Genomic DNA, 16,989 nt, shown 5'->3' with positions numbered 1-16,989 from the left:
TCAACTACATAAATTAAATATATATAATAAATATAGAACTAAAAGCATTATAGCTAATAATTAGATTTGGTTTAGTGATAAGTGTTATAAACTACAATCCACATAGTCTAGGTTCAAATCTCATCAGTGGTATTTGTCAAGCATTTTGTTCAAAATTTCAAAACCTTGATTTTTTTTAAAAACCAGTGCTGGTTTAATATTGGTTGAACCCAGTTCAGGATTGGTTCACCATTTCATACTGAGTCAAATGCATGAGCAGTCTAATATCTAAACCCGACCACTTATGGGGACTTTTTGACCTTTTTTCCCCTCATTAATTAATTAATAATTATTTTGCCCTTTACCTAAGACTATCCACCAACCTGCCATTTTTAATCGATTAACTTGAATATTTAATCGGTTAAATGGTCAAAGTATGCAAAAAGTGTTGACCTGAGGTTTAATCGATTAAATATTCCTCTTAATCGATTAAATTTCGGGATATTTAATCGATTAAACCCATTAGTTAATCGATTAAAAATCGGCAGATGCATTTTTAAAAAAATCCCCCATTTGGCAGATGGGGTTATTTTCAAACCCTAATCAATTAAAGATGAGAGAAAAGCCCCAACTCTGAATCTAGCTCCACAAATCTTTGTCCAAGCGTGTGGATTGCGAAGACAAGGTCTTCTACAAGCTTCTTCCTATGTTGCACCGACACCGACACGGGACACACGATACGACACTCCGACACGTTAATTCTAAAAAATGTTAAATTCAGACACATTAGGACACGTTTTGATATTATATAATATTTTTAATTTATGTAGTGTACATTATATTTAGTATTCAATAATTTAACAAAAAAATAAAGATAAACTTATAATACCCATCAATTTTGCAAAGAAACATAAGATATCTCAAATGTTTATATTAATCTCAATAAAATCGTAATCGTAATCTAATGAATCTAATAGTTGAAACTCAAAATGCAATGCAACGTAACCTTCGAACTTTTTTTGAGTCTTTGCAACAAGTATTGAAGTGTCGGAAAGTGTCAGAGTGCCGGTGAGTGTCGGAAAGTGTCGGATACGACACGTCAGGATTTTTGAAGTGTCGATACTTCATAGGCTTCTTCATCCTCCATGTCTTCCTCATCACATATATTGTTACTAATGTAGTATATAGCATCTTTACCAACTGTAGACTCTGCCCTGACTATCATTCGCTGAACCAGTGGCGGACCTAGAAAATTTAATTCGTGTCTGCATATTTAATGGTGGAGCTGCTCATGAATTTTTTTTTAAAAGAAAATTTTAAATGCATATCAGAAACAACCAAAAAAACATGAAATTGGAGCCAATTAACACCCTCTACTAACAAGATAACACATTAATAGGAGAAGGTATTTCCACTCACTGAAGGTCATCCCATTCCACAAAATGGGATCAATTTTGTTGTTCTGCCTAGAGTTCGGTACTTTAAAGTTTCAACTTATTCTAGTTAAGAAGCAATTTCTAAATGAACGTGACAAAATTATACCTACCAGCTTCCGAGGTTTGCGTAAAGGAACAAACTTTGCACCAATGCACAACGCAATTGATGGACCAAATAGGAATTCCCTTGCTTCAATTCTTAAATGTTATCTAATCACATTAGAACGCAAACCAACCAAAGGCAATATCCTCTAGTAATAGCTCATTAATCTAAAACCTCATGAAATTCTTGATTTCAGTGTTTAAATAGTATCATTTTAGGCCAAGGAAATATTTTGAATGGTAAAAAGGGTACTCACAACCTATCTCTCGAGTTATTCCCCCCTCCAAAAAAAAACTCTTAATTCTTACCAAAAAATAAACAAGTCTGGCCACGAAAATAAAAATACAAGTAACCCCCTCCTCCAAAGAAAAGTCGGAGATAGAGAAAGAAGAAAACGAATGCGAAACATTTTTTAAGAAAAAAAGGGATACCACTAGGATTAGCCTAGTGGTGTTGGGTGTGTGTAGTGTGTATTAGGTTGCAAGTTCGATTCCTGTAATATTCAAAAAGAAAAAAAGGGATAAAAGTGAGAAGAGATTGCATTTAAAAAAGGTAAGCCATATCTATTTTCAAGTTTTTGCATCAGCTGCGTTTAAAGAAGACAAAAAAGAAACCCATTAAATGATTTAAGCTTTGAAAGAAAAGATTGTGGGTCCGCCAAAAAAAAAATTAAAAATTACTGTCTGCACTTGCAGACAAGTGCAATAGTGTGCGTCTGCCCTGCGCTGAACACATTGGCTGCCTTGTAGCCCCAAATTTTGGTGAATTCTCCCCTTCAACTCATTGTATGTAGTGCCCCGTTTAATTTTCAAAATTTTCATTTTTCCTTCAAATTGAACACCATTTGGGCTTTCATAATGCCTTCCATCATGGTAGATCACTGTAACATACATGTTTGGACTTGGGATCATCTTTCACACGAATTTGGGACTAAGGTTCGGATTTTGGGGGCAACAAAGGAATATATACGTGCAATGACAATGGTTTCACAAGATTAAGGCTTTAGAGATGGTGGGATGAAATAGAATCTTGATTGCAAGGATTACAAATGACAAACGAGAGATTTTGGTTTACAAAATGAGAATATTTGAAATGAGACCGAGAAGGGAAAAAATATAGGATTTCTGCCGAAGTTTAATCGATTAAATATAGTATTTAATCAATTAAATATCCTGAAATTTAATTGATTAAGAGGGATATTTAATCGATTAAAGCTCGGGTTAATTTTTTTTTGCGTATTTTGACCATTTAATCGATTAAATATTCAAGTTAATCGATTAAAGAGGGGCAAGTTGGTGAATAATTTTGGGTAAGGAGCAAAATAGTTATTAATTAATTAATGAGGGGGAAAAGGGTCAAAAAGCCCAATTATGGGTCAAGATTACGGATGAGCTAGTTGGACTCACCGGATCAAATTGGTTTTTATAATATTAGAAAACACTTATTGCATTGACTACTCTGCGAAATAATTTTGAGGAAAAAAAATATAACGCAATCATAATTATTGCACAATTCCCAAATTCAAATAAATGAACTTGTCGTGAAGTTGAGCCAAATTAGGGGTGGCAATTCGTGTTCACGGGTCGTGTTCGGGTCGGGTTGATGTCTGACACGAACACGAATAGCTCAATCTGAACATGAACCGATTAGTTATTTGTGTCAAAATTCTCATCCCGAACACAACCCATTTATTTTGCGGGTTGACACGACATGACTCGAAAAATCTTATAATATAAGTGTGACCCGTTTATTACACGACTCGCCAAAACAAATGCAGCAAATCTGATTGCAATATAAGAAAAAAATATGAGCATCACTAGTGATTTATGCAGTTAGTCCACTGAGCTTAGTGTTCATAAATGTAAAAAAAATTCTCTGATGATTGGTAGGTAATCTGGAGGTTCCAATACAATTTGAAACAAAGAAAAAATAATAATTTTTTCTTCATAACTATGCAAAAGTATCAAAATTACAAGATTCTAAATGTTAAAAGAAAAATAAAATAACAAAAAGCTTCCACAGACTTTCTCTACATTCATGGCAACATATGATTTGGCATGATCTCCAGTATTGAAAGCTTATAAAGAAAATTTTGCAAGTGAAACTTTAGTAAACCAAACCGCAGGTTTATAGCGGTTCTAGTTTTGTATCCAAGTATTAGAACATCATGTGCTGGAATGAGGTGGGAAAGAAAGAAAATCTAGGTACGAAGGTGGGAAAGGAAGATCCAAGCCTGAGAAGATGGTGGGAAAGAAAGAAAATCCAGGTACAAAGGTAGTGAAGGCGCTCCAACAACAATCGAAAGACAATGTATGCACTACAGGGGAGTCGAAACAGAGGGAGAAAGCGTCGCTGCGGAGAGTGAAAGGGTAGTTTAAAGCCCTAGGGTGTACAATTTTCTTTTATATCATTCAATAAAATTACCATAATAGCCTTACAAAAATTAAAAAGGAATATTTGCAGGTCAGAGCGGGTTTACGGGTTGACCCGAACCCGACACGAATTTTTTTCGTGTAATTTTCTTCTACCCAAACACGAAAATTTTGTGTCGGGTTCGGGCCGGGTTGATGGGTCGTGTCATGAATTGCCACCCCTAAGCCAAATGATACTAATGAGGTATAGAAATACAAGGGATAAAAAAAGGTATGAGAATGTTAAAGCCCCATTTCATCAAATAGGAGTTTACACGATAACACCACCTATTATCCTCGTTCGTTCAACTAGTTTTTCTTAAATTGTTCCACTCTAGCTTTGCTTTATTCTAAGTCAATAAAATTTCTACATTAACGAGTTATTAAATCATTTAAAAAGTTTCATTACAGTAAAACTTAATAATTTATAAAAAAAAATACCACCTATTAAATCAAACTATTTTAATAATATAAAAGCACATTATTAGTTAATGAAATTAGTGTTTTTCATGTTGTAGGAGAGAATTTTATTTCCTACTCACATAAAAGTTATGCAATCCATTTTTTCTCCCTCTTCTTTTCACATATCCCTCCACACTTTTATATGTATGTAGGAGATAAAATTATCTCCTATAACATGAGAAAAATTATTCCCTTTGTTAATATATAAAAATTAAAATAATAATTGACGCTAGTTTTGTGAGTTAACATATTTCATTCTACACAAATGTATCTAAGGGTGGATTCAAGGGAGGGGCTAGAGTTGACTATCGATCCTCTTTAATTTTATTTTATTTATGGGATTAGTGTTTGTCCTTTTAAAGTACATAACATTATGTCATTTTGGTCACAATTATTGTGTTTCGTAGTAAGAGAAACAGAAATCATGGTGAAAGAAAGTGTGAGATTTTTTTAATTTAAGAGGACAAACATTTCCCCCTTTTTGATTATCATATATATATAATGGTATTTTTGTAATATTAATAGATTATTAGTCCTAATAGTTAGTCCTTCCTTCAATTTTTTTTAAAAATAAATAAATAAAGAAAACCTTATTCACACCCAACCGCGAGGTCAACGACAACCTTGACTCTTAAGAAAACCTAACCACATAAATTAACTAATATGGGGTTGTTCCGGTTTAATTAGTGGTCTCGATTTCGAGTCATGTGTACACAACTGTGTTAAAAACTTCATAATGAGAGTTTTGTCACCTTTGTGATTATGCCCAGCTTAAATCAGGTTTAGTCGCACCCGTCAGTGATCGGATACCCATTTATACAAAAAAATAGCTATAAAAGAAAAAGATAAAACATCGACCACAACAACATTTACCTCATTCTTGTTGGGTTTTGCTCTTTCACTAGAGCTCAATTGAGCCTAGTGTGTATGAATAGCCTAAGAAACCTAGAGCCCCTTCAGCTTAGGGTTAAGGTTTCTTGGAACCCATGCATATTCTATACTTATAGTCATCAGCCTCCGAAAAGGTCTTCACTTTGTGGTAGCAGAGGCTGAGATAAGATCATCTCCTTGAAAGTGAGAGAGTGTCCACACACTGTCCTCTTCCTCCTTGAGAGATAGTCTGAAAGGTCTGTCGTCAACCAGCTACAAAGAATTTGTTCATGCTGTGAAGCAGACAAAATCAGTTTGTGAAGGGATTTTACACACAAGGAGGTCACTCATAGATCTGCGCTTAAAGAGTTATGCCTTGTGTGTTAGTGAAACGATGATGATTCGGTAAGCATACTAATCTACCGGGTCTTAAATCTTAAATCGCTTCCGCATAAATCCAATTTTTCCTATAACTCTTCTCTATATATCTCAACTCACAGTACTATTTGCATCTTTTGATACCATAAGTAACCCTTTTATAATTTCACATGATTTTTGAGGTAATTTCATTTGATTTTTTGTTATCTCATTTGATTTCTTCTTATGTGTGCAACGCTATATATGTGTTCCTTCATTACTAATTAATTGAAGGTTAAAAAATGAATTTGGCATAACATCATAGTCAAAAAAACTCAAAGAACCAACGAGGATGGGCGCAGTTAGTTAAGGCCTACGGATCAAGCTCATACCTTATATATAAGGGTGCGCACTTGAATCCCGCTAGCCGATGTGAGAACCTTATTAGAGGTGTAATATGTATTCTCTCCAAAAAAATTCTAAAAAAAAAGGGTGATTTGCCTTAACACCAGTAGAATACTTGTGTTTAACTTCACTTAAACTAATTATCTACTAAAAAAACTTAAAGCAGATGATGTATTTTAGTATAAATAGAGTAAAAGTGTTTATGAGAAAACATTATATTAATATTGTATATAGAGTCCTTCAAAATGGAATTAATTTTGATCAAACCACTAAAAAAATAAAAATTATGTAAGTTTTTTTTAATGTCTCTTATGACTTATATTACATCCTAATAACTTCTATTTATAATATACTATTTTTTATTTTCACACTATCATAAAAAATTGGTTGGCCTCCGGGTGTAACTATCGATCACACACACGTGTAATATCGCCATCCTATTACACAAACATATAACCAGAATTAATGTTGTTCAGGCAAACAATGAGAGGTTAATGGATTGCTGTATAGACGGAGGGAAATGATGAGAAAAACCAGAATATCAAGGTGATCGGTCAAGAATATTGGTTTAATGGTTTCTTTGATATGTACGATAAGAAAGAAAACTGTGGCCTGCAGTGCAAACAAATAATTAATAATTAATAATTAATTATTATAGAGTGAGGAGTATATTCTTATTAAAATTTGTTAATAAGATAATCTTATTAAAGTTGCAAGCAAAGCATTGAATACATAGTCCTAGAAATAAGAGATGGTCACCAAAGCCAGGTAGCTCTGATGCTAGCATTGGGAGCTAAATAGTGAAAAAAAAGGGATTGATCTCTATCATTGGCGAACCTAGTTATGCCTAAGTGTGTGCAAGTGCAGTGATAAACTCTTATAATTAATAATAATATGAGCAAGCATAGATTGGCCGTTTATTCAAAAAATTACGTTGAGAACCCTCATGCCCTGCAAGTGTATAAAATAACAGAGAATAGTTTTATCAAATGGAATAAATGATGTAAATCATATCACACATCACTCAAATACTTTACATGTCTCAGCTTATCTCTCAAAAAATAAATAATATTAATATCATCAATACTTAAACAGACACACACTTAATCATTAAGTTAGAAAAGTTCTATTTCCCCAACAAAATAACATTCTTTTCTTAAATGTATTTTTTTCAACCAAAAAAAAAGGATCAAATGCAAAAGATGGATAAAAATATTAGCTACAGACCACCTGTTACCAACAAACAAAGGAACAAAGCTCAAAAGCCACCACAAAGGCAAAGGACAAGATGAAGGGTCAATTCTTTGTTTATATTATTTTTCAAGGCACTATCGTGAACGCTCGTCACTAAGTGTGCAGACATAAATAAAATTTTATGGATCTATTTCTGATACCCACATGTCACATTTGAGAAGAATTTAATATTTTTATTCTTGACCCGCCATGAACTACGAATTAATTTTATAACCTACTCAAAGAGCTAAAACTTGTGAGAATATCAGAGGAGTCGACTCGTCTCAAAAAAATAATTAGAGTTAGGTAACTCCAAAAAATAAAATAAAATAATAAGAGATGGTTCATGTTTTAGTACCCTCTCGTTATTGTAGGGAAACCCTTAATAAATTAAGCTTGTAAAGTTTTGATTGTTTTTACTTCGTCATACTGGCTTTTTATTGCCTTGATTAAGGATTCTATAACATCAATTTGAATTCTGATTTTTTTTTTCACTAAATAGACGGAATGAAATCTGTATCAAAATTCAATTTTGCCCCAAGAATTCTTTCAATATTATGGTCATGTTGGGTAGGTCTCTCTTATTGATATGGTAGGCAGAAGCAATTTTCAAAAACTCTGAAAATTGAGTAAATCAGAAGGGTTTTTTGTGTGTGTGGAAGATATTCAATAACATTACGCCAACTAGGGATAATTTGCGTAAGAGACATGTATATAAGTGCGGATCACATTTGTCCAATTTGTGAAAGAGGGAGGACACAATCTTATCTTTTCGCCTCTTGTGCCAATGCCACTTCTATTTGGCTCTTTGGCTTTTAGCTCTGAGTTCTATATATAGATTATGGTATACAAACTCGAAATTTCCATTTGTAGTGGTCCCATGTGAAGGGGTTGGGTTGGTAGCACTAATGTGTTGTATGTCCTTATGTTAAGAAAAAATTTCACGTTAATATTATTTTATGTTGTTTTAGTTTTATTTCTTGCATAATTGTTATAAAAATTAACTTAAATTAAACCATTCATAATAATAGCATCCGTAAAAGTGAAATTGATAATATCTCCCCAACATCAATTATTGTAGGTATACTTAGAAGATATACCACATAGGTACTGTTTCAATTTCAACTTCTAGATGCTAGCTTTCTAATACTACTAGTTGGGGGAGATGTCACAATCATCTTGACCAGACAAGCACCAAATATATGATATCAATCAATTGCAACGATTAAATAGGGTTGGGGTAAATACAATTGATAAACAAACAAACAAAAAGGATGAAGTTGCTTAGAACCTCAGTTGCTCAAACTTATGTGCTAACGGTGGACACTATGCCCCAGTCCTTGTCATATTTAACTGTCACTACTCTTAATTACCTGCTTTACTCTGATTTTTTTTTCCATTCCCGTGGGTTTCGTTTGGTTTCCAAGTTATGTTCCCCCTTTTTTGGAATTATTTTTTTAATTTTTGTTTATTTTTTTTATAAATCATAGGTATCTTTCGTAGGAGACAATTCTGTTCGCATAAGAAACATCCACATCATGGTGGAACTAACTCTGTCAAAAATAATTTTTTGTATTCGCACAGACTTAAATTCAAAAAAAATATAGATGAAAAACAAAGAAAAGTAACTTTCTCATATTAAAATATTGAAAATATAATAATCATGTTATAGAAATGATACTATTTATTCCTGCAATCATTTTTTAATTAGGTACTCCTGAAAATACATAGTTAAAAAAAATAACTTTAATATTACACCTATGTACTCCCGAAAATACATATATTTTCCATTATATTAATGCGTTTACCAATATTAACATTATCTTTCTTATGCTAATATGCTCCTTATAATAAATATGGAATTAAAGTTATATGATGATAACATTTCTTTGTTTTATTTTTCATGTGACATCCATAATATAATTGAGAGTAGAAAGTCGCCGTTTTTTTTCCCCACTCAGAAAATAAATCATACATATAAAGTTGCAGTTTTAAGTTAGCAACATATCCAGAGCGAACCCTAACCAATTGAAATATCATTTTCCTCCCCCCTCGCCAAGGAAATTGCACATATTAAAGAAATTATGTGCTTTTGTTGCTAAAGGGAAGAAATTATTATTGTTTGATGGGGGTTATTATATGATGGAACCTTGCTAAACGGGGCCATCGGTGGACCTTTGACTAGACTAGTTATTTATAGATTTTTTTTTTAAATTGTAGTCTTTTACCTTCTTTTTTTTTTAATTTTAGTTTGATATCTATCTAACTATCTTCTTATAATTGTATAAATTTGTAATATTAAAGGCGTAAATTTGTAATATTAAAATTTTCTATTTTTAAGGATAAATCTGTAATATTAAAATTATAGATACATAATCTATTTAGCAAGTTTAAGGTGATATATCTCATCCATTCATTTAATTAATTAACATTCGAATATAATAAGAGTCTTATTCCAAAAATTAGCCCAAAAAATAAAAGAGTCTAAAGTTTATATAAATATCATATTAGTCACCCATATAACCAATATGGAACTCTAGTCTTATACCTTGTAATAGGATTGTAATATTTCACCCAGTGGCGAAGCCAGTAAGGCATTTAAGTCAGTGTCAAAAAATTCAGCTGGTGCCACGGTTATATAGCTACGACCAAAACGTGGCTAATTTTCAAAAAACTTGAAACATGATTTGCTACATCTCAAGCGTAGCTAAATAAACATAGCAAAATTAGCCAGTGCCAAAGTACCTACTGGCACCAATGTGACTCTGCCGTTGATTCCACCATGCTCTGCAGTTCTGATGCTCACACAGACTGACTTTGTGCTAATCTTTTATTAGCCCTGACGAACTTTGCAATATCAGCATCGCTACCAATTGATAAGAATCTTAGTAGAGTCTCACCCCAAAAATTAACCTAAGAGATAAGAGAGTCCAAAATTCATATAAATCTCATATTAATCTCCCCTATAACAAATGTAGAACTCAAGCCTCTACCTTCCAATAAGATGGTAATATGTTATCGAATTCGAAGCAACCACCGAAATACACGGTAAATGCTGCCTATTATTGTGTACTTGAATGCCGTGAAAGTGGGGACGAGTTGACTACTCTGTTGCAACTTAAGGCATATCATAGGCTGCAATTTTAACTCGTGAAATTTAAGGTTTGTTTGGACAAACTTTTACAAAAAATTATTATATATTTTTTGTTCAAAAACTATTTTTTTAACTTATAAGAAAAATATTAAAACCGTTTTTTCTTAGTTTTTTTTTAAATATCTAATTATCTTAAAAATTATTAATTTAATTATTTTTTTAAAAAAAATCTATAAGCAGCTTGATTGGATATGAAAAGGATCGATATTTATAAACACAAAGAAAACTGTAAACCGGGAAATAAACTTGTAAAATCACAATAACCTTTTACAATGAAAATGGGATTTAATAATCCTGCCATGATATTAATATAATGTATGAACATTTATAAATAATAAATAGAAACAAGCACAATTTGTGTTGAATTTTTTTTAATTGTAAGAAAGCGTTTTTACTCTATTTCAAAGTTTTATTTGGTCAATGAGATCGTAAATTGTAAGCCTCGTGTAAGAGAATATTAAATTTTAAATTTGAAGCATGAATAATGTATAAATTTATTAATTTTTTACTTAAATTTATTTTTTAATTATTTTATATTTATTTAATATGACCCTCACACAAGAGCTCATTGAACTTGAAAGATAGATGGAGATGATACATCATGCCTAACCAGTGGTGGACCCAGAAAGTTGTGTTTATGTCCGCACATTTAGTGGTGGGTTTCGGGGGCAACAGCCCCGAATTTTTTTTTATTAAAGAAAGTTTAAATCAACCTTTATATACAAGGTTATGAACCCGCTCAGAATCTAGTTGCTTCCATAACAAGCTGCAGACAATAGTTTGACCAATCATTTACCTCTCTCCTCCCTCCAAAAAAAATCTTACCAATCCTCCAAAATAAATATGAGAATATACTCCAGTACATTCATGCATCATCGTTCTATTTATAATGGTGAATAAAAATGTCAACACTACCTGTAAAGAACCTTGGGATACACCACCCCAAAAGCTAGCTCAAAGGGTGGGAGTGTCCAAGATCTTATAAACTCCACATTAGTTGCACATACAACCAATGTGAGACTATATATCTCAACACGCCCCTCACACGAGAGCCCATTGGGCTTGAAGAGTGGACAATGCAACAGGCTCAGCCTACCTGTGCTAAGAAACGCCACAAGAGAAAGTGGGGGGGGCGATGCTCTGATACCATGTACAGAAGGCAAGCAAAATCACAGCGAAAGCCCTCATCTCTAGATATTAACTCATTTAATAATGTCAAAACTGACATCAATCCTCTCTTTTTAAGTCAGAATAAAGCACAAAAGCTGATTGAAGGGTTATTAACGAGTGATGTAAAATTTGAACCAATGAAATTTGATAATCACTTTCTTGAAATCTGATTTCCATTCCAAAAAATAAATAAAAAAATATGAAAATTCATGTCCACACGTGTGGACAGCGACAACCAAGTAAGTCCGCCTCTTCGCCTAATCTATTTGTGTTAAGAGACTCCATAATATTTAATTATCTATTAATAGAATGGAAGGTAGTAATAATCACTTAGTCACATCCATTTAATACTATATAAAAAAAATCATTTAAATCCAAAAATTTAAACTAATAAGTGATGGACTTTCAAACATAATATTTTTTTTATGGGAAAACTGTGTATAATTTTAAAAGATGTAAAGTTGTGTCATTTTAAGTGAGAGAAAGAGATAGATGAAGGAGGGGAGAGGGTGAACAAAAAAATATAAATGTGTGGGTCCCACCTCTTTGTGAAAGTGAAGTGACACAAGTTATGTCATTTAAAATAACAAATATTTATCCCTTCTTTTATATATAACGCACACTTAGCTATTCTCGTAAACAAACTTTTGCCTCTTTTGAGTGGATTAGATCTTTAGCATCGGGTATTAGATATGTTAAATTTAAAAAGCGAAATTAGGATTTTTGAATCATTTGATGTAAATTAATAATAAATATTTTGACCTAATCTATGTGATTTTAATATAATTTGTCAAAATAATACATTTTAAGTCATGTCAGGGGTATGCACGTGTTTACATAGGGATTAATCTGGGTCCATCACGTGACGCATTGCAAGACACTTCTATGGAGACACGTATACCTTACACTATTTAAATCTTTGCATCACGTGACGATTACCGATTTGTCCCTCGCACAAATATACATCCACCCCCATATATGCGACTGAAACACACATGACCCCTCGCATATTTCACTGTTATTTTGATAAAAAAAATTAGAATAACATTGATTTGGTTAATAATTTTAAATTCTGCATGAACAGGATGAAAATGCTACATAACTACTCCACTATTTTCAGTCCAGTGTGTTATTTGTGAGAGTTAACAATACTTGGAACTTGTTTGGATCCTCTCTATTTTAAGCTAGAAGCTAGTTATAAATTAAAGCTAAAAAAAACTTAAAAAGAAGAAGCTAAAAACACTTTGGTAATTACATAAAATTTTTGGCTTAAAAGCACATATTTCAAGAAAATTATCTCTCGCTATCTTTATAACTCTTCATTAAAAAAAAAACATACAATTTAAGAAAAACAGACAAGAGCTTAAAAAAAACTCCTCCTAAAGCTTTTAACTTTTAGCTTTCAACTTTTTTTCTTCGTTATAAAAAAAAGAGCTTTTCATTGTAAGAGCTTTTTCCAAAACTTATTTGGTCTAACTTATGCTTACAAGAAACTTTTAACTTAAAAAAAGAGAGGATCTAAACAGACGCTTAATATTCTGAACTGGAAATAGCTGCTCAACAAGGCCTTAGTCATGAAGCGTGTGACTCCCTTAACACACGTGTTCCTTCACGTTTTTTAATAAATGTTAGTGTAGTGACAGGTTAAGGAAATTTTATTTATGTCCGCAGATTTAGTGGCCGGTGCTGTCCTTAGAAAATATGTTTTTAAATAAATTTTTAAATACATTAAAAAATAAAAGAATATAATGAAGAAAAGAAAAGAAAAGAAAATAAGTAAACTTCTCCTGTTGGCTAGTTTTGACTTTAAGTCAGCTCCAACAATGTTTGGATACTAAGCAATTATAGAGGAAAATGATATTCACCTAACTTCAAACTCTTCAAGGATTTGACATTTGGCTTCAACTTCTCCTCTAGCCCAAATCTAAGAATATAAGGTTGTTTCTCTACCAGTGTTGCAGTAGCTAACCTTGGATTTCTATCAACTCGCATCCCCAAAGTCTCTGGATATCTAGTTAAGACCCCTCTAATTTCTCATTTTCGAGACCAATTCCAACCAAATAAGCAATTGACGTGCTCAATATGTTTCCTCAAGTTTGAATCCCAGTACTTCAGGAAAGTTGACAATTTTCTTTATTTGTTTTTTGTGTCCGGACTTAAAGTCATTTGCCCCTAAATAGATCCGCCACTGTGCCAAAAGTTACATAGCTTCATATTATGGTGGATCTCACAAGACTAAAACGATTAAAGCATCACACTTCTTATATTGAGAGAAAATCTTTCTCGTCCTATAAATAGAAGGCTCAGCCTGACCAAATAAATCATCCTCTCCATCATCTAAGCTTATTGTTACTATGACAGACTCCGACCATAACCATAACCATAACCGAGCCCATGACCTCTTCCTTTTGTCATCAGTTATCCTGGGCCAGTACATTAATTCTCGAAAATTTTGATCCTTATCATTTGCTCCTCAATTATCATAAGATGAACGTACTTCACTCTACTAGAGAAAACAGACCTCCATTTATGCTTTCTTACTGATGGACATTGCAGAAATTAATATTATTGGAACAACGTAGCCAATTATATAATAATTTTCGCTATTATAAATCACTTAATACTTATTTAATAAAATTATTTTGTATTACACAATGTTCTATAAAAAAAACTTACATAAACATGAAATCTAATAATTTAATATATTTATTATCTCCTTTTATTGTTTTGCTGTTACTCTTTTAGATACAGCTTCCGAATGTTTTTCGCAAATTTAGAGCTGTTTGACATTTCTTTAAAGTTAAAAACTATTTTTAAACCAAAGCTTCAAAAAAGAACTTTAAAAAAAAAGTTAAAAGCTATTTTATAATCATAATTTTTTTTAGAAAAGATTTCATTTTTACTCCTTGTGATTTGATGGTATATCACTTAACCTCTTGTGGTTAAATATATTTATCATTTAACTTTCTATGATTTTAAACCTTCACTTATCTCATCGTGGTAACAAAAATATATTACTTAGACTCTGATGGTCTTATGAATATAAAATTATTTATTTTTTCTAATTTTTATTTTATATAATTATGATATTATCAAATAAAATTTTAATAAAATTAATTATTAATGATTAAATTAAAAAATATTTAAATTCATTTACTTTGAAATTATTTTAAAAATTATCTTAATTTTTTTATTTTTCTAAAAAGTTATATTTAAAATTGAGAATATTATTCAAAATAAAGTAATATTTCACTTCAATTTATTTTTACGATAAAAACATAAGACCACAAGATTTAAACGTATATCATCTAATGAATTTAATTTAAATAAAATAAAATATTTATTTTCATTGTGAATCAAACTCCTATATGATACCTTTAAATAAATATTATATATATATATATATATATATATATATATATATATATATATATATATATATATATATATATATAAGGAACACAAGGGATTTAAGTGACATATTTTTATAATCACAATGAATAAACATAATATTTTGAAACCATAAGGAATTAAATGATATATTTTTACAATTACAATAGATCTAACTGGTAAATTTGAAATCACACGAGGTCAAGGATAAATCATATAATTACAAGAGGTGAAAATAAAGTTATCCCAAATTTTTAACTTGAAAATTACTTAAGCTGAAATTAAAAGTAAGTTGATAAAATTTAAAAAAAAAAACTCCTCTTAATAATTCTTTCCTTATAACTTTTTAATTAAATTTTTTTATTATAAGAAATTTTGTAAAAATTATTTAACCTCATTCTTGTTTATAAGAAGTAAAAAAATAAATAAAAAAACTCCCAAACACTTAAATAATGAGCTGGTAATGTGGGCTCATGGGTGACAAGACGGGAGTATCTCTTTCGTTATGATTCTGATACTTGAATTTCAGTTGGCTGGGAAGGAAAGCACTGACCTGACTAACGGATAGTGCTGTCTTTGTCTCCGAATTTTTTTTGAATGCAGCGAATATATATAAGTGGGTATATTTGTTTTTTTTCATTTAAATTTTTGTTTTTATTTTTTATATTTTTCTTTAAATCCCAATTTTTTTTCACATTTAGCAAAGATGTAGGTATAAAAAATGTATCCAATTTTTTTCTCATATATATATATATATATTATTTTTAATTATAACTAATATAATATGATGACTTATTCTTAATACGAATATTTGTTTTTTTTTATCAAGTGCAACAAACATTATTCGAACGTAATTACATGATTAATATTGGTCATGATTGTAACGCACGAACCGAACAAGATCTGACGGCTGGTAGATTTCAGATTGCATGTTAATGTGATGGTATATTTGAGTTAGGGACATGATTCGTTTACAATTTTTTTTTGCAATTACACTTATGTAGGACCGGTCCTATATAGTGTAGTTTGTAAGAGTTTGTAAATAAAAAAGTTTATAAATATAACCTGTCCCTTTGAGTTATTCGTACATATAATTATAATTTCAAAATCTTATTTTATATCCCCCCTCCCTACTAAATTGGTGTGGAATTAATCTCTGTTATGGGGGTTGCATAGCGTTACTTCCCCCCTAATTCAAAATTTTTTAAACAAAATTTCGTATATGTTAATGTTTGATGTTTTTTATGCTGTAGAAAATAAAATCATCTCCTATACAGGTATAAAAATATGTGTAGTTTATGTGAGATCATGTGAAAAGAAAAAAGAAAAAAAAATATGGGTCCACAAATTTTTATGTGTAAGTATGAGATAATTTTATCTTTTATAACACATATGAGACATTACATTCCTAAAATAATTTTAGAAAACAATTCCTCAAATAATTATTTGAAAAAAATATATGTCATTTTAACGAATATCATTTTGTGTCGTTTGAAGTGAAATGGTCATATTTTGATGTATATTTATTGAAATTTTACATTCTCCCGTCTACAAAATTAGAATGAGAGAGAAACATAGAATATTGTGAAGGAATTAGAATGTAAATTTTAATAAATATATATATCAAAATACAATTATTTCACTCAAAATAACATAATTTTTTGCCTAATTTTTTTTTTTTTTGATAACATTTTGCCTAATTTTTTAATGAAAAACCAAGAAAACATTAAAAAAAAACGTACACTTCTAAAGGGGACATTAAGAGGAGTGAAGAGTGCAACGTCATATATTTCAAAAATACAATAGTCAATTTCCTATGATTCTCCTCCACGTCACTCAAACGCACCTTCCTACTTCGATTAATTTTTATTTTTATTTTATTTTTATTTTTGAAGAACCTACTCCAATTATTTGTGTCTCTTATTATTCCCAATACTTCATTCTTCATAGTTTCATTTCACCCCTTTAAAAATCTTTGTTCACCCCTCTCACCCAAAACACCCCTTCTCCTTTTCCTCC

The sequence above is a fragment of the Gastrolobium bilobum genome, unplaced genomic scaffold (genome assembly GCF_033153095.1).
Source record: "Gastrolobium bilobum isolate Gb01-03AN ecotype WA unplaced genomic scaffold, APGP_CSIRO_Gbil_v1 utg37005, whole genome shotgun sequence".
Classification (NCBI taxonomy): Eukaryota; Viridiplantae; Streptophyta; class Magnoliopsida; order Fabales; family Fabaceae; genus Gastrolobium; species Gastrolobium bilobum.
The sequence above is the reverse complement of the archived record's forward strand: the minus strand, read 5'-3'. Positions refer to the sequence as shown.